The 25,665-nt window shown below is 48.9% G+C and overlaps 1 long non-coding RNA gene across 2 annotated transcripts in view; it reads right to left on the minus strand.

The window, feature by feature from the left end:
• LOC125934410 (uncharacterized) overlaps positions 1 to 25,665 on the minus strand; it is a 234,793-nt gene that overhangs the window by 206,421 nt on the left and 2,707 nt on the right. The window lies entirely within an intron of this gene.

Below are 25,665 nucleotides of genomic sequence, written 5' to 3' on the forward strand. Positions count from 1 at the left end.
ACTCCTAAAAATGGACGCGTTCCTGCTAATGAGGATTCAGGAGACTAAGACAACCCGGAGCATAGGTGAGGGAGGGCACAGGAGTCGTGCAGGGGGAGCAAGGGCTTCCACGTTGGAGATCCTGTTCCCCAGTGTCTCTGGTGTGCAGAATTCCTTTCCACCAGAAGCCTGTCCTATCAGTGAAACACGATCCTAAAAAAGGGTAAAGGAAAGCAGAAAGACATGGTCCCCAAGAAAAGCTTGGCAAGGCAGGAACCTCCAGGGCAGGAACTGTGCTTAATTCAACTTTGTCCTCTCTGCCTCCCCCAGACCACCACTTCCAGGCTCCTGGGCTCCTGTGCTCCTAGGCTCCTAGTCGAGGACTTAGCATGCTATAAAGTTGGTGGGTTGATTGGTTGGTTGGTTGGTTGGCTGGCTGGCTGGCTGGCTGGTTAAATGAACAACTAAAATCTCTAACAAGAGCCCTAAATCCCCTTCCCGAGTGCTATTCCTCCAAGACTTGGCAAAGGCCGTAAGGTCACACTTGCCCCTGCTCCCTTAAGCTAATCCCCAACTTGCCAAACTAAGAAAGGAAATCAATGATTTCCTAGAATCCCACTGTGTTATAATAAAAACATATATATTTGGTTTTTGTCCTGGGTTGCTGGCATGGAGTTCCTAAAATGTGGAATTCTGTGAGTGATGGGAAGTCTTCTGTTATTCCTCAGGAGCCCCTCTGACCACTCCTGCACATATGCTAATGACGTGACCTTTGGCAGGCCCCCTCAGGAGCCGCAGGATAGCAGCCTGATGCCCAGGAACTCACCTCCCCCTGCACAGCCCCACCTCTGGGGAGGGGAGAGTGACCACGGACTGAGCTCAATCAACAACCGCCCATGATTTAAGCAATCGTGCCTCTGTAAGGAAACTTGGCTAAAAATTCCGAAACACAGGGCTAGGGGAGCTCCCAGATCGGTGGACACATGGACGTGCTGGGAGGGTGGTACCACAAAAAGGACACGGAGGCCCCCCTGCCCGCACCCCCTGCCAGTTTTGCCCTGTGCTTCTCTTCCATCTGGCGGTTCCTGACTTTTGTGTCCTTTAAAATAAGACTATAACCCAAGTACAGCACTTCCTTGGCTCCTGTGAGTCATTCTAACAAATTATCAAACTGGAGGGGCGTGAAGGTGGTGAAACCCCCCACATCTGTAGTTGGACAGGCAGAAGTGCAGGTAGCCCGGGGACCCCGCCTGCACCTGGCACCTGGCGTAGGGGCAGTGCTGGAGGACTGAGTCAACCTGCAGGGTCTGTGTCAGCCGTGCGGGGTAACTGGTGTCAGCACTGAAGTGAAGGACAGGATGCCCAACTGGCTGGGGGGGGGGGGGGGGGGGGGGGAAGGGGGGGCAGAGGGGGGGGGGGGGGAGGGGCTCCCCAGGGGGGGGGGGGGGGGGGGGGTGCAGGGAATGAAACACACAAGAGACCCCAAAGATGTTCCTGAGCTGTTGAGAGGTGCACACTGGAGCCATCCAGCAGAGACGCGTATCTGTTAGAACTCTCTCATTTAAAGCTTGTACGACCACCTTAAATCTTATCCTTTCTAATGGTTTACAAACTTCACTTAAATCCCTCCTCAAAAGCAAACACGTTTGAACCACGACTACGTGTAAGGTGCCAAAAGCAGACGGTCTTCAAACATTCAAGCTCCTATGACTCCTAAAAGAATTCTGATATAGGACATAGGCTCCTGCACAGTTTTGGTTAACATCTAAAGTTTTTATCATACATTTAAATAAGGCAAAGGCAGTGATTCCTACTGTATTGTAAATATTGACATTTTATAAATATAAAACCATTACGTCACTCTCTTAAATGTCCCCAATGGAATTTAAATGCCATAGCAATCTGATACTCACCATCAGTTATTTTAAAAAATACATAAACAAACTCTTCTTTATGAGTCGGAAAAGCTTACAGCTTTTCCTTTTTCCTCTTTGAAAGCATATTTATTTTTCCTCACTGAATTTTATTGTCATGTAATTTTTGTGCCAGAAAGTCTTTTATTATTCACCTTATCATAATTCTCTGGAAGAAAAAAAAATGCGTATAAACTGAAATTCCACCTTACTTTTTCTTTCCCACAATTGAGCCCTGAGTGTTGGAAATTCTTCCTCTGGCCAGCTATCACTGCAATTATTATTTGTACATGTCTGATCAAGTCAATATAGGTACATGACAGATGCAACTGTATATGTGTTACATACATACAATTAATTGAAAATACGTGTCTTTTTCATGTTTATTTATTTATTTATTTTGAGAGTGCATGTGAAAGGGGGAGGGGCAGAGAGAGAGGGGGACACAGAATCTGAAGCAGGCTCCGTGCTGACAGCTGAGAGCCCAACGCGGGGCTCAAACCCACAACCGTGAGATCAAGACCAGAGCCGAAGCTGGACGCTTAACCGATTTAGCCACCCAAGTGCCCCAAAAACATATGTCTTAATCAGAATGACGAGAGATGCAGAGGCTTCATGGACACCAGCATTTTGAATGTCACTATCTGGCATTTCGGGGTGGGGGAGGGCTGAGTCTTTCTTTGTCGAAGTGAGAAAAAAGGATCTGGAAAAAGGAGGAGAAATGGAAAGCTGGCTTCCATAGCAGGTACATTCTTAAATGGGTCCCTTTAAAACTACCTTTACCCACATCCCCTTGGAAAGTTCTCCCACACCTGCAGAGGTACCAGTAGCCCAGGTCTGAAGATCAGGTCATGGAGAACTCCGATAAGAACAAGACACAATTCCAGTCTTTGAGGAGTTCACATCTGGGGACGGAGATGTGCTCTGAACACATCATTCCAGATGAATCACTGTAGGAGATGTAAGGAATTGTCCAAGACAATAGATGGGGTAGAAAATTGGCCCCCAAAGACTCCACACCCTAGTCCCCAGAATTTGTGGCTATGTCACCCTACACGGCAAAGGGCAATTAAGGTTGTTGATCAGCTGACCTTAAAATAAAGAGATTCTCCTGGATTATCCCAGGTGGGCCCAAAGTAACTGGGTCCTTAAAAGTGGGAGAACAAAGCAGAAGAGATCAGAGGGGTGCTGAGGCAAGACTCAACTCACCATTGCTGTTTTAAAGATGTTTTTATGTCCATATTAACTTAATCCATATGACTACATTGTGAAATAGATACCATGACGTCTATTCTGTGGATGAGCAATCCGAGGCACAGAGCAAGCGTAAGCAATGTGCCCAACTGCACAAGGCTAACGAGTAACCTCCGTGGGACTTAAACGCAGGTAGGCCGGTTCTAGTGTCTGTGTGCTGCACCTCTGCCTGCCTCCCTGAAAGGTGAGCCCCGCACCCCTCTGCTCCTCATCCAGGTGCCAATGGGTTCACATTTCCCTGCAGGTGCACTGGTGTCTGTAAATGAGAATGACCGCAGGCTGTCCATCCATTCCCTTGCACCTGAGCTGAAAGCCAACTCTGGCTGCAGGAGACAAATCAACATAGAGAGAGAGAGGTTTCTCCCGCTCACGGTCTAACTGCATCCTCCCACAGGCGTGCCCTACTGGGGTGCCCCTGAGACCACCTAGCAGCCAATCCAGCTCAATATGCCATCACACACCCACTTCCTCTCCACGGAGGGCGTACACATGGGCCACGTTCTTCCTGGAGAAGCCACACTTCATCTGATTGGAAAGAACATGTTCTTTTAAAACTCATTTTCAAAACATCATGGGCAGACGGGCATTGTGAAATGTCCTATTCACGAAAAGGACGTGTACAATTGCCATTTTGACAGATACATGCGTATATATACTTTTCAAATTGGAAAAATATACACAAAGATGCTGCCAGAAGGGTGATTTTTATTCTTTCTGATTATCTGGGTAAACTAAGTATTTTACAATGAATTTTAAAGTAAGGAAGGGGAAATCAGAGTAATTATTTTTTTAAAGCAACAGTCTATAATAAATTAAGATCCTTGAAATTCTCACCAAAAGTATTTTTGTTCCTAATCCTATATTAGTGAGTGTTGCTAAGGAACCATGTAAAGCAAATTAGAAATAATCCCAACTATAGCTCCAAAGGGTACAAACGGAGACAGTCAGGTAGACAGAAGCCCATGGATTAAAGAAAGAAATCATGGAGTCTGTGTCTAACCTTGCCGGTTCCTTCTTCTCCAGCTCACATGGAAAGGAAAGACACAAACACTTGCATAGTTGAGTGCAAGAGGCTGGAAGCCCAAGACAGCCAAGAGTCTCTCCAGAGAACAGTCAGGGCCAGGGGCAAACTAATAATCATCAGTATTAAACAGATACTTACCATGCGCCAAGCACTGGGCTCAGCATTTATTAATTCTCACAATGCCCCCCAAAAGGCAGGGCTATTATTACCCCGTTTTACAGATGAGGACACTGAGGCACAGAAAGTTAGGTAACTTTCCCCAGGTGGTACGGCCAATAAGTACCAGAGTTGGCCTACGAGCCCAGACAGCCTGATTTCAGGTGCCATAAAATAACATCGCGTCCGGAGAAGACCGAGAGAGTGTTTTCGTTCTGCTCAGAGGGCCGAGAATCACATCCAAGGGCAGCTTTCAATGCCCGAGTAAGAGGAAGAAGCGGCCTCTCTTCTCAAAGCAGAATGAGAAATAGAGAAAGAAAGAGATAAAGCGTTAATAACAGATAAGCAGTAGAGAGAAAAGGACGCAATTTTGCGTTGGCCCATTTAGTTTATTAATTTCTGCCAGCTTTACTGTTTCCATAAACAGGGTGTTCGATGCTTACGTTTGCCTGCTTGATAAAGGAGCTATGTGGCGAGTGTGTGTCCACGTGTGTGTGTAAGCCTGTGCTCGTGTGTGTGCCTGGGTGGTGTGCACGTGAGTGTGCACGCAGGGGGCACGTGTGCCCGTAATGCACGTGTGTGCGTGTGAGGGTATGGGTGCACGCGTGTCGGCACATGCTAGCGTGTGTGTGCGTGCGTGCGCGTGTGAGCACAAGTGGCCACGCCCGTAAGAAGCCTGCCTGCCCACACCATCACCAACACGCTTGTGTTTTCCCAGCGGCAACCTGGCCTAATCGCCAGCAAAATTCCTCATCTGAAATAAACAGCCTCCTGGGAGCCGGCCCTCCACCCTGCCTGGAAGCAGCAGCAGATGTCTCCTGTTGTCTCCCCCAGCGTCCACACAGCCGGGGACAGAGAGGCTCAGTCCGAGTTGTTGACAAACTGACAGCAAGCAGGGTTGTGGCAGGGCAGGCCCGCTGGGAGTGCCAGAGGCACAGTTAATGGCGCTCCTTTCTGGTCTGACACTTGCCTTTCACACATTCCTCAGATTTGAAAGACGGAAAAAGCTTGCTAATTCCACCCTCCTGCAGATGCAGAGGGTCTAAATGACCATGGCTGTGGGGCCCCGGGTGGCCCAACTGCCTGAGCACTAAAGGGAGGCCACATCCCCAGCCTCTCCTTCCCATGGGGTGTACCATTTAACCCACACGCTCTTGAACGGGGCTCTCCCGGCTGTGACGACGGTCACACGCTCAAGTCTGTCCCACAGATGGTACCGTTCTTGACTCCGTGGGACGGGGTCCCACTTCTAGGGCCTTTCTTGAAACCAGGCAAACAGCAGAAGAGCAAGACCGGACAGAAACTTCGAAGCAAGCAGGGATCTTCCTTGCCGAATCCTAATAGCATCAGCTACCTGACAGCATATTTCAAGTACTGAAATTTTAAAAAGTAGTTTTGCAGCCTTTTCTCAACTCAAGACAAAAAGCAAAGCTTTCCCCAGGGGCAGCTTACTGTGAGTGAAAATGGGAGTGAGAAACAGGTCAGAAGGAGAGGCACCCTAAAGAGAAGGCTCTCCACAGATTGGAGGAATCTGAAATCACACCCTTCCAGGGAGACCCCTGTCCTGTCTGTAAAGCCAGAGATCCCTGGGATCGTTTCCAGAATGGGGGCATGCGTAAGAAACAGAGAGCAAGTAGCAGGAATGCAGCCCTACTGAGCATCCAGTTTCTTTTTGAAGCATCCGGAAGAAAGGTGTCAATTCCCCAAGGTAAACTAGAGACTAAGAACAGGCCAGAAGATAGCTAATGCATGGCACAATCGCTAGTACAGAGGGGGACAGCGTTGGGGAAATCAATTATTAGAGCCAAAGAGGAGGGCTGCTCACAAGTGTGTGACCATCAAAAGTGTCACTGAGGTACAAGATCATCCCCTCACTCCGCAGCTCCCTAACTGGCCTCTGCACGGGACCAGGCCCTGGGCTGCCCATTTCCTGAATACGAGCAGGTGCCAGCTTGCCAAGCAAAGCGGGAAATATGGAGGGCCTTCCTTCTCCCTCTAACCAGGTCTCCCCACTCTTCTGAGGAAGCACCCCTCGCCCTCCAAGGCCTCATCCACTCCCCCAGAGACCAACAAGGCCTAACCTCCTCAGTTAAGAGATGAGGGGTGGGGGGGTCGGGTCCCACCACAAATGAGGCGCAGGGGCAGGACTAGAACCCACATCTCCTTAGGCCCGACCCACTGGTAGCACCATCTCACATGCAAGGACCAACCCCAAGCAGGAGTTTGGAAGCAGGCAATGCTGGCTGGATCCCAGTACCCTTCAAATTGTACACAGCAAGACAGACTCCAAAAAGCCCCCAGTCATAAGTGGGGCACCACCCCAGGCTGAAGATGACACCACCTCTCATCTATAAAATGGGCATGATCCCTGAATCCCTTATCTCTCCGGCAGCACATACCCAGAGGCCCCCAAACACTTCTCGGAGCCTGTATGCCAAGCACCGGGCCATCAGGCATGAAGTTTTAAATGCCGAAAATGCCATGCTAGTGAGGCCAGCGTTTACCCTATAGGAATGATACAGGGGGCAGGGGCTGCCAAAAGACCCTAAAAGGCTAACAGAGATCAGATCGGCATTTTAGAAAGGCTGCTCTCGAGACATATATGGATTGCAGAAGAGCAGGAAACCCACCACTAAGCCATTGTAATAGTTCCGGAGAGAGAGGACAAGGGCCAAACTGAGGTATGGACAGCCAGCCATGGATTTGAGAGGATTCTTATAATTTAAAAAAAAAAAAAAAAATCTCTTCTGTAGATGTGATGATGATTGCACAACAGTGTGAATGTACTTGATGACCCTGAACTATGCACTTAAAAAATAGTGAAAATGGTAGTTTTGTGTATTTTACCACACACACACACACACACACACACACACACACAACCTCTCCCCTTCCAAGTGACACTACTTATTTGTCAAAAGGAAAAAAGGCATAAATGCAGGGACCACCCTCCCCTAGGGCTCAAATACTAGGAAAAGTGAAGGTGAGTCACATTTATTGAGGACAATTGCTGTGTTCAGGCATCATACTTCTATTAACTCATTTAACTCTCGCGAAGACTCTACAAGGTAAATACCATTATTATGACCATTTTCCAGATGAGAAGTCTAAGCACACAGAACTTAAGGTACCCTGGCTTCAAAGTCTGCATGCTTACCCACTACCCTAAACGGCTCCTGTTCACTTAGATGCTAAATATCTATATAGGAACAAAAAACCGCTATCCAATGTCCTCCCAGCCCCATCATTCGATTATTCGACTTCATAGAGAACAGGAATCCAGACAGCTAACCAGTATTTTTTCCATTGGCATCCAGATGTTGGGCATGACATAAACAAGATGATATGCCCAGGAGTGGGAGCCTCTCAGGAACCGTCACCGGTAGAAACACCGTCTTAATGCAAGCTTGTCATTTTATAAATTACTTACTCAAAAATGTTTGCCTAACCTCCTAGGATGTTATGCTTTTTGAGGATCTATTTCTGGCAGCCTCTGGCTTAACTTCCGTGCAGGTTCAAATGGTAGTTAATACACAGCCCTGTTCATTTCTCATTCTCTTCCCAGTATTTGCCGAAGTCACCTCAGATTTTTTTTTTTTTTTTTTTTTTTTTTTTTTTTGCGTCACAAATAATGAAAACCATGCATAGTGAAGCTTCATCTCTGGGATTAAAGTAAATACATAATTTTGGCAAATTACTCGGAATTACGGGCTAGCAGCATCTGGTTCAGATATTCTCGAGTAAGTTATTGGCACTGTCTCTGCCACATTTTTAATTTTAACCAAAATGTTCTCAGAAACATGTGTTTTCTGTCCCGTTTGCATGTAATCAGTTTTAGAGGGCCTCGGAGTCTTGAACTGGGGTTTCAGAAATGAGCTGCAGTACTTGGGCATGGCCCGCGGGCCCTGCAGAAGGGCCCTCTCTCCCCGCGCTGGGGGGCGGCAGTGTTCTGTGCCGGCCTCCCCCTCTTCTGAACAAGAGAGGCCCGCAGGTACTGTGTGTACACGTTCCTCACCCTTCATTCTGCTCCCAAATTACATACCTTGCTTTTATGTCAAGTCCAATATAGCTTCTTTAGCAGTTTTTTTTTTCCTCCTCATTCCACATCAAGAGTACCCAATTACTTTTATAAATACTTGTTTTAAAAATATCACAGTGGTTTCCTGCTGCTTCAAATTCTGAAGGGCTATGCAGGATTTTAGACTCTTATAAATCTTTCAAACAGTTCATATTTTATCAACAAAGTGTGCTTTTTTGTAAACCCTAAGTATAACTCATCGAGGACATTTTTTTTTTCAACGATTTGACCTTTCCATAAAAACGACAAAATAAAAGGAATTTTTTGCCATTTCAAAACTCGTTTGCAATGCCCTCCTTGTGCTCATTAACTCCGCCTCGCCCACCAAGAAGAGTGGTGTTTTTGGTTAAAAGAGAAAGCGTTGTCAATTCCAAAAAGTCCCAGTAGAGGTAAAGCAGGGTTATGTACTGGGACTTTAAAAGAAGATTCCAGGAAGGCCTTGGCTTTTGTTAAAACTAAAAAGCTCCCTAGCTCAAGGCAGGAACTTCTTGAGTGAATGTTCACCGTGGCTGCCAGGTCATGTGGTGAGGCATCGCCAGGGACACGGAAGGGGTCAGCCTGCATGGTAGAGGCTGGCCTCCAGGTCCCAGGGATGCCACTGTTCTGCAGTCGACTCAGCTGTCTACATTTCCACGGGCACTTGTGTGGTTTTCCACTTGGAATTACTTGAAGATACCCAAGGGATGGCCACTTAAGAGGCAAATCCCAGAATATTCGACCGTGAGCAAGACAGAGTTCTACCAAGCACAACAAGAATTGAGCTGTGTCTACCAACCAAATAACCACCTGAAAGCTTCGGAATTTCGTGTTCTAGTCTCCTCTGCCATGTCTGAACTTGTATTTTATGTTCTGGAAACTATGTCGGGCAGGGAGGCAGGAAAAGGGAGAACAAGGGGAAAGAAATGTAGTTAAGGTATATTTTAGAGCCTTAGGCCTCAAACACGAGAAGAATAAGCCAATTCTTTGAAGTATGACCTGGGGCTAGACACTCTCAATCCTCCCCCTGCAAATCCAGGGAAGTATTTATAATCAGCTTACGGTTACCACCATCCCCAACTTACCACCCTGTCCCCACCACATGCATTCAGCCAGCAAATGTCTGGTGACCACCTACTATGTGTCCAGTTTCCCTGGGAGCTGAGGAAAGCTCTAGAGAAGTATGAAATGGGTGCACCACCTGAAAGCTACGTAACCCCACCAGGCACAGTATGAGCCAGGTCAAGGAGGCATCCCGATAATCCTGCCCACTAGAGACAGGCGGGAGGACACAGCTCCTGGAGACTGGATACTCAGAGCAGGATTCCAGAAAGCAAGGTTTGGGCCATGCCAGAGGACGTATATCAGTTAGGGATCTCCAGAGTAACAGAGCCAGTAACACGTACAAATAAATGAATATACAGTAGTTCTCTCTTATCTACAGGAGTTAAATTCTAAGACCCCCCCCCCAGGGGATGTTTGAAACTGTTGGTGGTGGTATCCAACTCTATACATACTGTTTTTCTTATACATACATACCTATGGAAAATGTTGAATTATAAATTGGAGACAGTAAGAGATTAACAGTAAAACAGAACAGGGGTGCCTGGGTGGCTCAGTCGGTTCAGCATCCGACTCCTGATTTCATTTCAGCTCAGGTCATGATTTCACAGTTCACGAGTTCAAGCCCCCCATTAGTCTCTGTGCTATCAGCACAGAGCCTGCTTTGGATTCTCTGTCTCCCTCTCTCTCTACCTCTCCGCTGCTCACACTCTCTCAAAACTAAAATAAACGTGGGGCGCCTGGGTGGCTCTGTCGGTTAAGCGTCCGACTTCGGCTCAGGTCACGATCTCGCAGTCTGTGGGTTCGAGCCCCGCATCGGGCTCTGTGCTGACCACTCAGAGCCTGGAGCCTATTTTGGATTCTGTGTCTCCCTCTCTCTCTGACCCTCCCCCATTCATACTCTGTCTCTGTCTCAAAAATAAATAAACATTAAAAAAATTTTTTTAACTAAAATAAACATTTAAATATATACTTAACAATAATAAAACAACAATTATAATATACTACAACAAATTTATGTAAATGTGGACTCTATCTCTCTCAAAATATTGTACTATACTTCACTTCGTTTTTTTTTTAATGTTTTTTAACGTTGATTTATTTTTGACAGAGAGAGAGAGAGAGAGACAGAGCATGAGTGGGAGAGAGGCAGAGAGAGGGAGACACGGAATCCGAAGCAGGCTCCAGGCTCCGAGCTGTCAGCACAGAGCCCGACGTGGGGCTCGAACCCATGAACTGTAAGATCATGACCCGAGCGACCGACTGAGCCCCCCAGGAGGCCTGTACCATACTTCACTTCTTGTGAAGATACCAGATGACACAACGCCTGCATGGGAAGAGGACATGGATGAATAGCACAGGGGCTGTGACACAGCATCACACTAGACTGACACCTCAGAAGGAGGGTCATCTGCTCCCAGACTACAGTGGGCCACAGGTAACTGAATCCATGGAAAGCAACACTGCAGAGAACCGGGGACTGGTTATATATGCACATGCCACATGTGTGCATATACACAGAGACTCATTTCTTGGGGGGAACTGCTCTCGTGATCGTGGGGAGCTGGCAAACCTGAGCCCAGGAGGGGCCGGCAGGCTGGGAAACACACAGGAGTCAATGCCCCAGGCTCAAGGCAGAATTCTTTCTCTACAAGACCTCAGTTTTGCTCTTACAGCCTTCAGGTGAGTGGATGGGGCCCACCCAGGACGTCAAGGGTAATATTCTTCACTTAATGGCCACCGAGCACAAATGTTAACCAGATACTATCGCAACAACACTAAGACGAGCGTGTGATTAAGCAACTGGGTGCTATCATCTAGCCAAGTGGATACATAAAACTAACCTGACAGGAGGCATGGGATAAGGAGCAAGGAAGGGCAGGATGAGCGGCGGGAGGCAGGCTGGCCTAGGGGAGAATAGCATGACAGAGCGCTGATGACAGTGAGCTGAACCCCGGGGCCACATGGCAGGCATGTCCTCTAGGAGTCAGCACAGGCAGGACTTTTGACGCTCTGCTAAGAGGTCCTGGGCCTGCGCCCTGGCCCCTGGAGTTGGTAAAAGGTTTCCCATGATATAAGCAATAGCATGAACTGGCTGGAGCCTGGGGGTGGCCTGGAGACACTGAGAAGTGTGGCTGGCAAGGGCAGGGAGGAGGCAGGTGGGCCCAGGGCGCGTCAGGCAGCAGGGGTGAAATCAGGAGGGGCCGGCATGGAAGGCAGAACGAGGAGTCTGGGTCACCACATTTTGAGGGTACACGGACGCAGACCACGGATGACACGCAGCCACATGCAGAGCAGAAAACCACCAAAGCCGTGGTAACTGGTGGCATCTCCGAGGAAGAGACTGAAAAGAAAAAAGGCCAGAGGGGGAGCCTCTAAGAGCAGCTCCAACGAGCACAAGAAACCAAGGGGACAGAACTGGAATGTCAGGCGGGCCACCAACACACGCCAGCCAGGCCACACAGGGAAGTGGAGAGGCGAGGGCAGGGGTGAGGAGCAGGATGTCCTCAGAGAAAGCCTGAAACACGGAGAAGCATCATGGTGACCCTGGACTACAAATGAGCTGGCCCCGGACGGGAAGCATGAGAGAAAAGTCTGCGGCCAAGGGCACGAGAAGATACAGTCAAGGAAGGGGCTGAGGCAGAGGTACAGCCTAGAGGAGTCTCTCCAGAGGATCCGGCCCTGCTGGGGTCCAGTTAATACCTGGACACCTCGTAGGAAGGGGTAGGAGGTGTTACCGAAAACGAGGGATAAGGAACAGGGATGATGAAGAGAAAACTGGGAGAAAGGGTATACGATGTAGGGGAGGGCAAGAGGACTGGGGGTGGGGGGACACAGCCTTGTGGCCTGAAGGAGGTTGAAGGAGGGGAGGGGCAGGTGCAAATTAGATGATACACACGCATCAGGATATCGGTGGCCCCAGCTCAAATCGAGAATGGAACATTGGTGTGGCCACAGCATCAGCAGGCAAGCGTCGGCAAACACTTCCCACACCTGCCTAGTGTGCATGGGCAGTGGAGACAGCACCCCCAGATGATGTCAAAAGCTCACACTTCTACATAGTGCTTACTGCCCACCAGACCCGACTAACATACATCAAGTCTCTAAGTCATCACGACCCCAAGAGATGGGTATGCTAAGTATCACCATTTTACAGACAGATGTAGAGGAACAGAGAGGTTAACAACTTGCCCAAAGTCACACAGCCAGCAAGGGGCAAAGCTGGGAATCAAACTAGGTAGCCAACGTATGTATGACAGGGGAAATGACTTATCTGAAACCATAAAGCAAGGAGATATGGACTCAAATGCAGGCCGCAAGACTATATACGGTGGCTGGTTTGCACATCTGGAAGCAAACCAGCCTGGGTCAACCACGTGAGCAAGCTGACTGATCTAGAGGTGGAAGAAGGGGGGACTCTCCAGGAGCTTGCAATGCCTCTTTCCAGGTCCTCAACAAGGCACACTGGTTCCCAACATTCTTGCCAAGACTTGTCCCAGGATGATGTCTGCACAGGAGCCCGAAGCCCAGGGTTCAGAGGGCAGGGCCTGCAGCTTTTATGCATTAGCAGCCTGCACAAGCTGACGCTGCCCTGAGAAGCCAGGGAGGGGGTCACCTGCTGGGAAGGCGCCCCACCAGACTTAGGCTCAGATTCTGGGGATGTCGGACATGTAGGGAGGGGCCAGCCAAGGGGCTCTGGGGAGATGCTTCCCACTAAGGTCCCCGCCACCTCGGGGTCTCTGCACCGACAATGAGCCGGGACACAACAGACTTGGAACGTGAAGACTTGTGGACGACCTGCCGTGTCACTTGATCTCTTCACCTGCTGAAATCCAAACCGGTAACTAAGCCACGTCCCAACACCCAACACAGAGAGAATGAAAGCTGTCACCTGAATAGTAATCATACTACGTCCACGCTGGTGCCTCGCCTTTTACTTTTAAACTCTTTCCTCCTGCAGAGGGTTACACGTCGCAGTGTAAGAATCAGAGTGTTGCTTTTGTGCTTGTCCAGTGCGTAGACAAATATACACTACACTGTCTCCTAGTTCTCTGCCAAAACCATTTGCCTTCTGCAAGATACACCTCTCAGTCCCTCCCCTCATTTTCTAGCCCCTCATCCTGCTCTCTCCTCCTGAGCCACCGCCCGGACTTTGCCTTTTCCCCCTCCCCTTCCCCTCCCCTCCCTCCTTTTCTCTTCCTCTCTCCTCCCCTCCCCCTCCCTCCCTCCTCCTTCACAGCTGTTCTCAGGACTAGCAGCTAATGGGGGAAGAAGACCAGAGTCCTAGTCCCAGGAGAAGCCTGAAGCAGGGCGGAGGGTCAAGGAGCAGGGGGCGTCCACAGACAGAAGAGTGCCCGGGTACTTCTCACTGGTCTCCCTAGCTGCCTCCTCACACAATCCATGAGGAGTGGCAGTCCCTGGCTGTCAACGCCCACAGTGCAAGGGCGTTGGGAAGGTGCCCAAGATCCAGAGGTACGTCTAGGGATGGCCGCCATATTCCCAAATGCATTGTCCCCTGTCCCATAAATCGGAATTCCCCGAAGCATGATGTGCATATCACTGGACCGCTTGAGAGAGGATTGCTTCATGGGGCAAGAGACGCATGCCTTCTATTTCAGAGACTTGGATTTCTTTTTACAATTACCTTGTATTTATGGGAAGGGATAGTGGTTTTCATGCACAGTCATGCTATCAAGTTTCCTGCTGAAATTAATTCTGTAAGTGAAAAACATGAGCCAATTAAAAAAAAAGGGAGAAAGGAAGTAATTGCATGGTGGAATGCACGTATGGTGAAAACCACAAAGGTGACGAGCAAATGACTGACGATTGGTGATCCTGACGTAAATTGTCTAAATACAGGCCCGTCCCATAGACCCACCTCGGTCCTTGGCTAATCGAGGATGGGTCAGAATCACAAGCCAATTTGATTCAATGGACAAATGTTTGCCAAGAGCTTCTGCTGTGTCCAGGACTGGGAGCATCACACAGAAGCAACCCCACTTCAGGAAGCTTATCGTTCACTTGGAAAGAACACGTCTTCGTTTACAGAAACTGCTGAAGAATGAAGCGAAACAGGGGCGCCTGGGTGGCTCAGTTGGCTAAGCTTCCGACTTCGGCTCAGGTCATGATCTCGCGGTCTGGGAGTTCGAGCCCCGCATCGGACTCTGTGCTGACAGCTTGGAGCCTGGAGCCTGCTTTGCATTCCGTGTCTCCCTCTCTCTCTGCGCCTCGCCTGCTTGCACTCAGTCTCCCTCTCTCTCTTTCTCTCTCTCTCTCTCAAAAGTAAATTAGAAAACATTAAAAAGAAGAAGAATGAAGTGAAACAGTGTGTAGAGGAGGGAAGCAGACACAGAGAAGTGGGGGGCACAAGAAAAGGGAACCGGGACCGGCTGGGGCTCGGAGGTATGGAGATCCACTTTGGAGCAGAAGAGCCCTCAACAGTTCCTTCCACAGCAACCTCATCATCTGGGTCCCAAGAAGTCACGTCGGGACGCTGGTGCCCTCCTTGTGGCAGAGAAGGCCACCAGAGGACTTTGCTTCTGAAAGCGTGAGAAAAGCATAGACGGCAGCAAGCCATCTCTCGGGCTGCCCTGAGCCTGCACGGCGAGGCTCCTGGCGGGCGGAGCGAAGGACCTCTGTCCGGTCAGGCCTGACCGACGTTCACTCTCCAGCCAGCTTCCACCGATTCTCTGCGGTCCTCATGTGGGGCTCCTGGCTCTCAAACTCCTCATGCTGCTGGGTCTGCTGTGGTTGGGGAGATGTGTCTTCCTTCCAGGTCAGAAGCTGACCTAGGAATCCGGAGACCGGGACAGCACTGAGTGGGAACAGAGGCAGGCATTCACAACTGCTGCGTTTTCCTCTGACTCCGGAGAGCCGACACCTTTGGGAGCCTTTTAGGTGCCCTGGGATGGCACGTGGAGGTAATGAGGGGTTACATGAGGTCAAGGGGGGTGGGACCCTCATGACGGGACTGATGCCCTTATAAGAAGAGACACCAGAGAGCTCGTTCTCTCATTCTCTCATTCTCTCTCCACCATGTGAGGACACAGAAGAAGATGGCCATCGGCAAGCCAAGAACTGTGCTCTTGCTGGAGCCCAACCACACTGGCACCCTGAGCTCAGACCGCCAGTCTCCAGAGCTGTGAGAAACACATGTCTGTCGTTTAAGCCCCTCAGTCTGTGGTATCTGGTCATAGCAGCCCAGACTACGTAAGACGGCCACACCCCTCGCTCTGGCCACCGGCCCTGAACTACTCCTCTCTTGCCAGTCTCCGGACATCACTCACTAGGTTCCAGCCACACCAACGTCTTTTAAGTTCACTGAACTAGCCAAACTGAATACCAACCTCAGGGCCTTTGTACTTACCTGCTTCTGCCTGGAAGCAGCCTCTCCCGACCTTCACGTGGCGGTTTTTCATGTCATTTAAGTTTTCTGTGCCATTCAAGACGCGATGGCAGGTTCAGGCAGGTTATCCCGAGCCACCTTCACTGAAAGAGGCCCTCAGAAACTGTATCTTCTCATTATTTTCTTTGCTGCATGAGGCCAGCGAACTTGCCCATCTTATTCACCCACAAAGCCCAGACAGCACCTGGCACGTCCAAGGTGCTCATCAGGTATCTATTGAATAAATGTCAGACACAAGAGCCTGGCCTCCACTGGCTCGGACAGAGAGTCAAGCTGTTGGCGGTAAAGGGGAATGGGGTGACCCTGGCGGAGGGCACCACCATTAGCTTAGCCTGTGTTCAAGAAGTTTCCCGGTCAGCGAGCCAGTTTAAGCAAGCCCTCCTAAGGAAACACGGCCAGTGAAGAAGTCAGCAAATGGAGCCCAAGGCTGGCCAAAAGACGGTCACACTCTAAAATATGCATGACCAGATTTTGCGCACCGTGCAAGTTTTATCTTTGACCGTACTTATGGAAACATTATTCAAGAACATCGTGAACACACAAAAATAAATCTTTAAAAATACCATTTGAATGACATACACATACGAATGAAAGATTTTTCTCCTTCCACTATAGCAGTCCATTAAGGCATTTTTAACAAGCAAATGTGATAAGTTACTGCACACAGTAACCTGCAAATAAAAACGTACCCAATTACGACCCACACAGCTGCCCCCAGAGGAAACCCACCCCAATCTCGCCATCCAGATGGAGCCCCTTGAACCAAGGGAGGAGAGGGAAGCTCGCCAACTCTGTTTCCTGCCTTCTGAGGATCTGAGGGTGCCCAGAGCAACTGAACGTCACAGCTTCTACAACAACCCTATGAAGTACATAGTATTAACCACGGGCTCATGTTGAACAGACCGAAGCTCAGAGAGGCTAAGTCACCTGGCCTCGGTCACACAGCTAATCGCTTTCAAGGCTGAGATCGGAACCTCATGGCATCTTGGTCCAAAGCCCTCCTCACCCACCCAGACAGTATCCCCCACCTGCACATTCCACAGGTTAACTCTCCTTACTCTACTTCATTTCCACCATCAGCCAACATCAAGGGCCCCACACCTTCCTCTTTTCTGTCTCTCCTCAACACCAAGCACATGCCAGGCCTACAGTGAACATCACACAGGTGACGATGGCGTACTCACGCTGTGCTCACGGAGTACCCCCCTCTGGCCAGCCTCTCTTTTCCTCTGCTTTCCCCTGGGGGGCTGTTTTCTCCCTTTTTTCTCAATTACCAGCCCTCCTCCTGTAGTTCTATGTGCCTAATTTATCTTGTTACCCATTTCTTTTGTTTGTAACCTTGCCCAAAAAACAAGAAGATTCTGAAAATATTCTTTGGCTTCCTTTTAGATTATAATCTTACCTTTGTTCCTTTCCATTGATTTCCTCTGAGCTCCTTCTTTTAGTTTTCTTTTACTTGTCTCTCTTCCTAGTTCTGACTTTTTCAAGGTTTTAAGATCTTAGAGAATAAATAAATATATATATATATATATATATATATATATATATGTATTATATATACATACAAGGGTACTGAATTCCTTTGACCATCAAGCTAGCTAAACTCACTTTGATAAGCATCAAAATGAAAGCGTTATGCAATATGATCCATAACCCTGACTGTTCATTGGTAGGGATGGAGAAGTGGGTTATGACTTCCAGAACAATAATAAAATACAAAGATCTGGGAATTTGAATACTCATGTCCAAATCTGGACTTGGACCCTTCCAGCTGTGTGTGCCTTGGACAAGAATCTCTGAGCTTGAGGTTTTCACCAGTAAAATGAGAATAATAATTCTACCCTTCCCAAGGTTATAGAGAAGTTTTAGAGGAGTAATACGTCGGAAAGCACTTTCAACCTACAAATAATTCCAGCACAAAGCAGTATGCGATCAGGGCCTTGGGTGAACGATGAAATGCCACAAGAGTGGGAAGGATGCCTGCTAACCCTTCAGTTCACCCCTCTCCACCAATCTGGGCTTCCCCTCCCTAAGTACTAGTTCTTCTCAAGAACTAGGAGGCATTTTGTCATCCGATAACCACATACACACACACGCACGCACACCAGACACACTAAATCTGCTGTGAGTCAGGGACTGTAGTAGGTGCTAAGGACTGAACACTGAACATGGCATGCTGCATCCCCTCCTTCAAGGAACTTATAATTCATTTTGGGTGGGAGCAGCAGTAAGACACAGCAGACAATTTAAATAAATAAACAAGGTAATAACTGAGCAAAGGCCTTGGTTTATGGGAACAGCCTGCATTAAGGCCCGAAAGCAAGGAAGAGGTTGGCCTATTTGCGGTATAGAAAGAAAGTGCTGGAAGGGAATGAGCGAGGGTGAGAGTGGTTCCCCTGAGGTCTTCGAAACCAGCAGGGCCAGATTTTACAGGGCCGCCCCGTCCATGGTCAGGAGTGTGAAACTGATTCTACGGAGGCCTTCAGAGTTAAGCAACTGAGTGGTACGATTTGGTTTGGGGTTTATTTTTGTTGGTTGGTTTGGTTTTTCTTCAATCTGGCTACAGTGCAGAGAATTTGGAGAGAGTGCTGGTGAGCAGAAGGAGAAGCAGAAGACCAGCTGGTCAATCCCACACTATACAAGACGGAGACGACCCGGATGGTAGCAATGGAGGGAGGTGAACAGAATCATGTGTATTTTGCAATCGGAAATAAATCCGTGATAAATTCCATGTGGAAGCATGAAGGGAGGAGAAAATGACTCATTTTCATATCAAAGATGAATCGGGGCGGGGGGCGGGGGTTGCTGGAGCAACCAGAAATGCGGTGACACCACTGGTTGAGATGGAGGGGACGATGTGGGGAGGGACAGGGCAGAAGAGAACGGTGCAGGGCAGGTGCAGAAGAGAACGTTAAAAGAGAGGCCTAGACTGCCATCACTTTCCCCACTTACTCCTCACGCGCGCAAGCTGGTTATCTTGCCAGTTGGTCCCCCATAAGCTTCTCAAAATCACCTGTTCCTTTTCCGCCTCTAATCTGCCACCTGATTTCTCAATGTGTTCCTTCCTCCGAGGTCTTCACCTCCAATCCATCTGCTGGGCCCACACTAGCCCCACACCCCCAGGACTTCTTGAAATACGGGGTAACGTGCTTGCCTCTATTGTTTAAAACTTTTGCATTGGGTTTTTTTCTTACTTGCTGATGGACCGGACACACCAGGCCCTCAGGGTCCAACACTGGTCAGTGCGCGCCTATGAGTTCTCTCCTCCTCACACACCATCCTGCCCAGCCACACCAAACCATCCAGCTTACAACCCGTCTGTTCATGCTCTCCCGTTCCCTGCCCCCCCCCCCCCCCCCCAACGCACACTCCGAGAGAGCCACGTGAAGACATCACCAGGAAGCCGGCCATCGCCGGGAGCCCAACCACCCTGACACCTGATCTCAGGCTCCAGAACTACGAGAAATAAATGTCGGTTTGCAAGCCACCCAGCTGATGGTTCTGCTACAGCAGCTCCAGAGGACCAAGACAGTCAGGCTCTAAAGTTTCCAAACAAAGTGAAAACCGTGAGGGGTCAAAATTAATCTTAAAGGTCCTGCATACCATAATATCATACACTAAAATACAGTATCCGTGTTGTGTGTCCCGTGCAGTTAATTCTTATCCCCATGGAACTTTGAGAAGCACAAAGTTCCGCTAAAGGGGGGAATACACTGAGAGGTTATACGACAGTGTCTCTCATTCATTCAAACCGCTTGCTTTCAAACAATCTTCAATCCCTAGTGGTGAGCACGTGTGGGAAGGTGGGATGGGGGAAACAGAAGTGGTTGGATACTGCTCCACGGACTCCCGCTTGCCTAAGGGGGTTTACTTGATCTTTTGTTTTAATATTTTGCCTCGGTGAAAAAAATGGTCAGCGTCATCTGCCAGCAGGGGCGAATGGGGGCCTTTTTATTTTCATGAGCAATTTACAGAAGTAATAATAAAGAACTAGTGTTTAGAACTTCATTACAAAATATAACGGTTTAAATGTAGCAAACTTCCGTTCTCTTTTTCCTGACTTCGAAGGTATATAAACCCAAACTGCGCAACGTCGTCTACATGAACTAACTGTTCCTCAGCCGTCGTGCAGCAACCTGGCACAAATCTATCTTATCAATACTGATTCCAAGTAAATCTCCCAGAAATTCCAGCTTACCATTATTTCTGGTACTTCTGGCACCGGCACTTGATAAAATCAGTTACTTTTGAAACCTCATCAGTTTCTTAAAGAGCAGTTTCTTAAAGAGCAGATGAGCATCTTCTGTTCCCCCCACTTGCAAAGGGTTTTTATTTTTAAATGTATACACACCAGCAAGAACTAGACCAATAACTCCCCCCCCCCCATTTCTGTACCATCTATTTCCTTTTGACTGCCCTTGTAAACACATCTGACTTCATCATTTGTCCCCTGCGAACTGTATCAGGGACGTTCTGGTAACCAAACACCACAAGAGGTAAAAGAATATTGGCCCCCGTCCGTTCAGCAAAACAGGATGGTCCAGGTTCTTGTTGCAAAATATCGGGTGATGAAATCATTCCTGAGGAATGACTAACTGCAGGAGAATATCATAGTTTCTCTTTGTCCCCAGAAAGATATTGTTTATTCATTGATTCAGAAGTCTGACAAAAATGCATCCAGATTATTATCTTGTAAGGCTCAGAGTCTGAGATCTTGCTTAGACAAGCAATTTTACTGTTATCATTAAAGTCAACAGCACTGCTGTCTCGTCTGCTGTGTCCAACTACGATAAAACATTTTCCTTTGTCAATTTTCTTCTCTTTACCATTCTGTGCAGGAAATGAAAACTTCTGAATTCTCAACTGGATGCAATGAAAGGGACAAAGATGGTGTCCTCCGTCTCCTTCTATACCTTCTTGAAAGATGGTGTAATACTCTAAGAAATGTAAAAAAAAAAAAAAAAAAAAAAAGGACAAAACAAACAAACAAAAAATAGAAAGGCAACGCAGTAGTGATGGTTTATATCACTACTGCTTCATCCTGCTAGGTGGTGATTCCATCATTCTTCCACTTGCTTATTATTTTAGTGTTTTTAGCATCAAACAATTAGCAATAATTGATGGGTAATGATGAGATAATTCCTAGGATAATAAAATGGAAAATGTTTCAAGATGTAAGAAAAAGAAGATCATGGGGAGCCCGGGTGGCTCAGTCGGTTGAGCATCCAACTTCGACTCAGGTCATGGTCTCACAGTTCGTGAGTTCGAGCCCCACATTGGGCTCCATGCTGACAGCTCAGCACAGAACCTGGAGCCTACTTTGGATTCTGTGTCTCCCTCTCTCTCTCCTCCTCCCCTGCTCATGCTCTCTCTCTCTCTCTCTCTCTCTCTCTCAATCTCTCTCAAAAATAAATGTTAAAAAATTTTTTTTAAAAAAAGAAGATCACTAAGATCCCATGAAGTATCTTAGATTTATAAATGGTTCCAATGGTCCCATATGGTAAATTCAAGAGAGAACGAACTTTATTCTGTTTTTGTTAAAAAGTAAATGTCCTCTTTGATCTTTGGAAGATTTCTTTAAAAAGAACAAAAGTCACGAAACATCAACCTTTACAGACCGTTAGTATTGCTAAGGAAAAAAAAAAAAAAAAAAACTCAGAAACCAAAACTGGGTCCAATGGACCCTGACTGTATACCGACCATTAAAATCACATTTATAGATTTGGTTGCTTCATGAAGACTTTCTCAATCTGGCCCACTGGAAAACTGCCCCGCCAAAAGACTCTTTCTTCACCCACTTGAAATCCATCAGTTCTCAGACCAAAGTTGAAACTCAGCCAAGAAAGTTCCACAGTGCTTCAACACCATAGATGCTCACCCCTGGGTTCCTCCGCACTCCCCATGGAGACCACTCACCCCCCCCCCCCCCCCCCCGCCCAGGACATTTTCCCCTGGACTTCATCTTGGCACGCAATGAGGAAACAAAAATGATGACCCAAGGCAGAGAGGACTTCTGGAAGACTATTCAGGCTTCAAAGCACCAAGAAAACTCCGACCACAATCAGACACCCGATGTTTACTGCTTTATATTCTTTCCAGTAAATGAATTTATGGTGAGGGAGACAACGTTCCTATTCTTGTGGGGTTTTTAAAAATTCTTTTTTATCTTTTTTGTTTCCAATCAGTTCATGAATACACTAGACTGTTAATCTAGGACCAGAGGAAATGTCCAATTCACAAAAGTAGTATGTTCCAAAACTTTGAGAGTTGGTTGTTTTGGGAACTCAGGATATATTTTCCTTCAATAAATAACATGATAAATGATGGTGAGGTTTCCTAACCAGCCCCACAAAAGTCTTAATTCATAACGTTGTTGAAGCTCTGTGCTTTTCCAGTAAAAATTAGTAGAGAGCAATTTTGTCGGAATAGTAGTAAACAAACCCAAATATTGAAGACGTATTCTCCTTTATCCCGAATTCTATTTAACATAACAACCACTTCAAGGAAAGAAGACAAGAGGAAAGATGGAGACTTTCTATGGAGAGACTTCTGCTTGCAAGAATTTTGGAAGCTGATAGCAGTGGTCTGTTATTTTGTCTGCCCACATTTTCCTTCATATAGGCATGACTCAAAGAAGCCAGGAAGAGGGTAGATTGGGTAGCAAGGTAGCAAAGGATGCAGAAGGAAAAGCAAAAAGTTTGAAAGAGTTTCCTTGATGAGACTCAAGCAGTTTTTATGAGGAGATTGCCAAAATAGGTATTAGTTGATTTGTCAAGGAAATTGAGAAGAGGGCAGGGGACCCAATATTAGTGCCCCAGGCCCTGGAGTCAGGAAGAGTCCACTATGCGGTCAGACAGTTCCCTCTCCGACCAGAAGGTGGTGCCATCAGCCCAGACAGGCAGCCCCAAGGGGGCGGGGTGTGCAGTAGGAGGAGCTCTCCACGTGGAAGCCACGTTTTCCACTCAGGCTCTGGAACTCGCAGAAAGCCTGGACTAGACAGCGTGTACCAACCTACACATCACTGCCTCATCACCGAACAAGTGTTCCCACCCTCCACGGCCCCGCCTGCTTGCCCCTGAAAGAACACCTCTGTCCTGCAGGCCTCAAAACCCACAACAAGATTCCAACTAATTACTTCCCATTCCTCTCTCCCACCTCCCCCTTCACCACGTCAGCACTGGACCCCTCCGCTTCCTAATTCCAAAGGGGAAGCTAGTCTAAGAGCATGCTGGAGTCTCATCCTTAAATGCCATCACAATGACAGAACAAGATCTTCCACACGGTGAGCACAGATTTGTCCCAAGGCCTTAACAACGGGGTCCCAGATGCCCTCGCCAGTTTTGTCTCCTACTTTAACTCTGAACTGAGAACCCCTATTCCTGATGCAAATCCCACAGTGGCTCCTCCATTCACTGACTCCCGCTGGTCCTCCCTCCTGTGATGCCCTCTCTTTTTTCCTTACCTCTACTTGTCAGTATCCTCTCCCGCCTTTCAAAGTCTAACCAAATATCCTCCCCCCACCCCCCAAAAAAAAAACCTACTAACTGTTTAACTGAATTTAACTGGTGAATCAGAGAGGAAAACATGGATCCTGGGCATCAACCACAGGAGGCCTGGGATGTCACCGGGCAGGCTGCCTCACTGCCCCCACTGCTGGTCGGGTCTTAAACTGAGGAGGGCCCAGACAGCCAGACTCTCCGCGGAAGCTTGGGACACCACCAGCCAGTCTGTCCTTGCTCCTCCCAAGTCCCAGTTCCCACGTAGGGTGGACTCAGGTCTAGAGAGACACCAAAGCCACAAACTCAGTGTGTGGTGCCGTGTCTGTTCTCAATTCATGTTAGCTTTATAATAATAAAATCATTACTGTCCCCTCCCCACCCCCACTCTCATCAGCCACAATCTGCCAAACTAGGCCAGAGTTCTAGAGCTAAAAAAAATGAAGGCGGGGTGGTCACAACAAGGTCACCAGTCTGGTCTCCCCTCCCAGCTTTCACCCCAGGCCACAGGCCCGGGGTAGTTGTTCCAGCAAACTGCCTACTGGTTCCGCAGAATTTTCTCAGCTCCGATGAGACTGAATGGGATGGGCATTCTCCTCTGGATGTTTGGCCCTAGCCAAGTGGCCTGGCGATGAAACGTTTAAGAATGAGTACCTGTCCTTGCAACACCTGAAAATCTAACTGCTACTTTTCACTTAGTTCTAAGGAGGCAGTTGGCTCAGGTGGGAGACAGGAATGTCCCCTGTGAAAGTGGAGCAAATAACCTCAAGATGATTACTTAAATTATGCAGGTCCCCCGAGGGCAGCCCCAGGGCCCTGGGGCACAAGGCAGTGCCTAGCCAAAGGCAGTGGGGAGGCAGGAGCCTGGAGACGTGCCATCTGCCTCCCTACTGTTCCAGGTGCCCTGGGAGCCTTCTATCAAGTAGACTCACAGTGTCTGCATCCAGCAAAGGTGGGCTTGCTCCTGCCCCCTGGACCTCTTCTGTTTCTGTTGCTCAAAGCACCAAGAGACAAGATGCCTTTTTAAATGCCAACACTGCTCATGTTCTCACCTACAAAAGAGGCTTCATGGAAGGAAAGCCTACCCAGGAAATTCGGGGGCTGCTGGAGTTCCTGAAGAGGCCGGAATGACACTGTCTGTTATGTTCTGTCTTTTAAGAATCTCCAGGAGAATGTTTTTCATAAATTAATAAAGGAAGCTAAGTTAACTATGCAAACAAAAGCAGGGTGGGAAATGCGAACCACCCATTTTAATGCACTTGGACCCCACCTCCTTCCACAAAAGATCTGAGGCTGCACAAAGTAATTGCTATTGGAATCATGGGCATAAGTGCTCGGTTTCTTGTCACGGCTGCAGACTCAAACCTTCAAAGTGACCACTTATTGGGGCTCTGAAAGTCAGGCGGGGATGGTGGACTGCCCACTCCGAAGGCGCCCTCCCCACCCCCTCCTCTCAGACTCCAGACTCAGGGCCGCTCGACGCGCCGGACAGCTGCGGCCAGAGACTGCCACCCAGGCCTCCCGCCTCCGCATTCCCTACGCCCGAGTGCAGGCGGGACCCTGGAAGGAAGCTCGGGAGGCCCTACGGCGGCCGCGAGACGACCTGGCCCCCGCGTCTCCGCACCCCCTCCCCCAACCGTGTCACATGGAGGCCCCAACGAGGCGCGCAGTGCGTCCCGCCGCGGAGACCCTGGGCCGCGTCGCCGCGGGCGGTGGGTGATGAAACCTCCCCGGCGCATTACCGCAGAGGGCGCGGGCGGGCAGCGGGGTGGGGGTGAGGGGTGGGAGCTGGTACCCGAGCTCACCTGTTCTCCGGGAGGCGGGTGGGGACGGCGGGGGAGGGGCGAGGGCGGGCCAACCCGGGTGAGTGCGTGCGGCGGGGCGCACGGCCGCGGCGCTCGGGTCCCCGCCCTCCCCCAGCCGCGCGAGCCCCCGGAGCTGCGCCGTCGGACTGACGGTGCCCAGAGCAGTTCCTGTCCCCGGCCCCGGCGCCGGGGAGACGTGAGCGTGCACACGTACACACACAGCGGGGGAAGAGGCGCTCCGAGCGGCGCCCAACTTTCTCCCAGCTTCCGCGGGCCGGGGGAGAAAGCAGCCGGCCGCGCTTGCGGAGGAAGCTCCAGCAAGAAAGAAGAGATGGAGAGAATTTCCCCGGGTTTGGTTTTGGGGTTTTGTTTTTGTTTTAACCATTTACATCGATGATTGGAGAGTAAAAGGAACCCGGACCAGGGCGGCGAGTAGCGCTTTGGGAAAATGGAAGAGTGTGTTTGGAGACGCGTAAAGTTGCCTTTCAAGCTCCGACCTCCAGGGCAAGCGATGCT

Source organism: Panthera uncia (genome assembly GCF_023721935.1).
Source record: "Panthera uncia isolate 11264 chromosome A1 unlocalized genomic scaffold, Puncia_PCG_1.0 HiC_scaffold_17, whole genome shotgun sequence".
NCBI classification, from domain to species: Eukaryota; Metazoa; Chordata; class Mammalia; order Carnivora; family Felidae; genus Panthera; species Panthera uncia.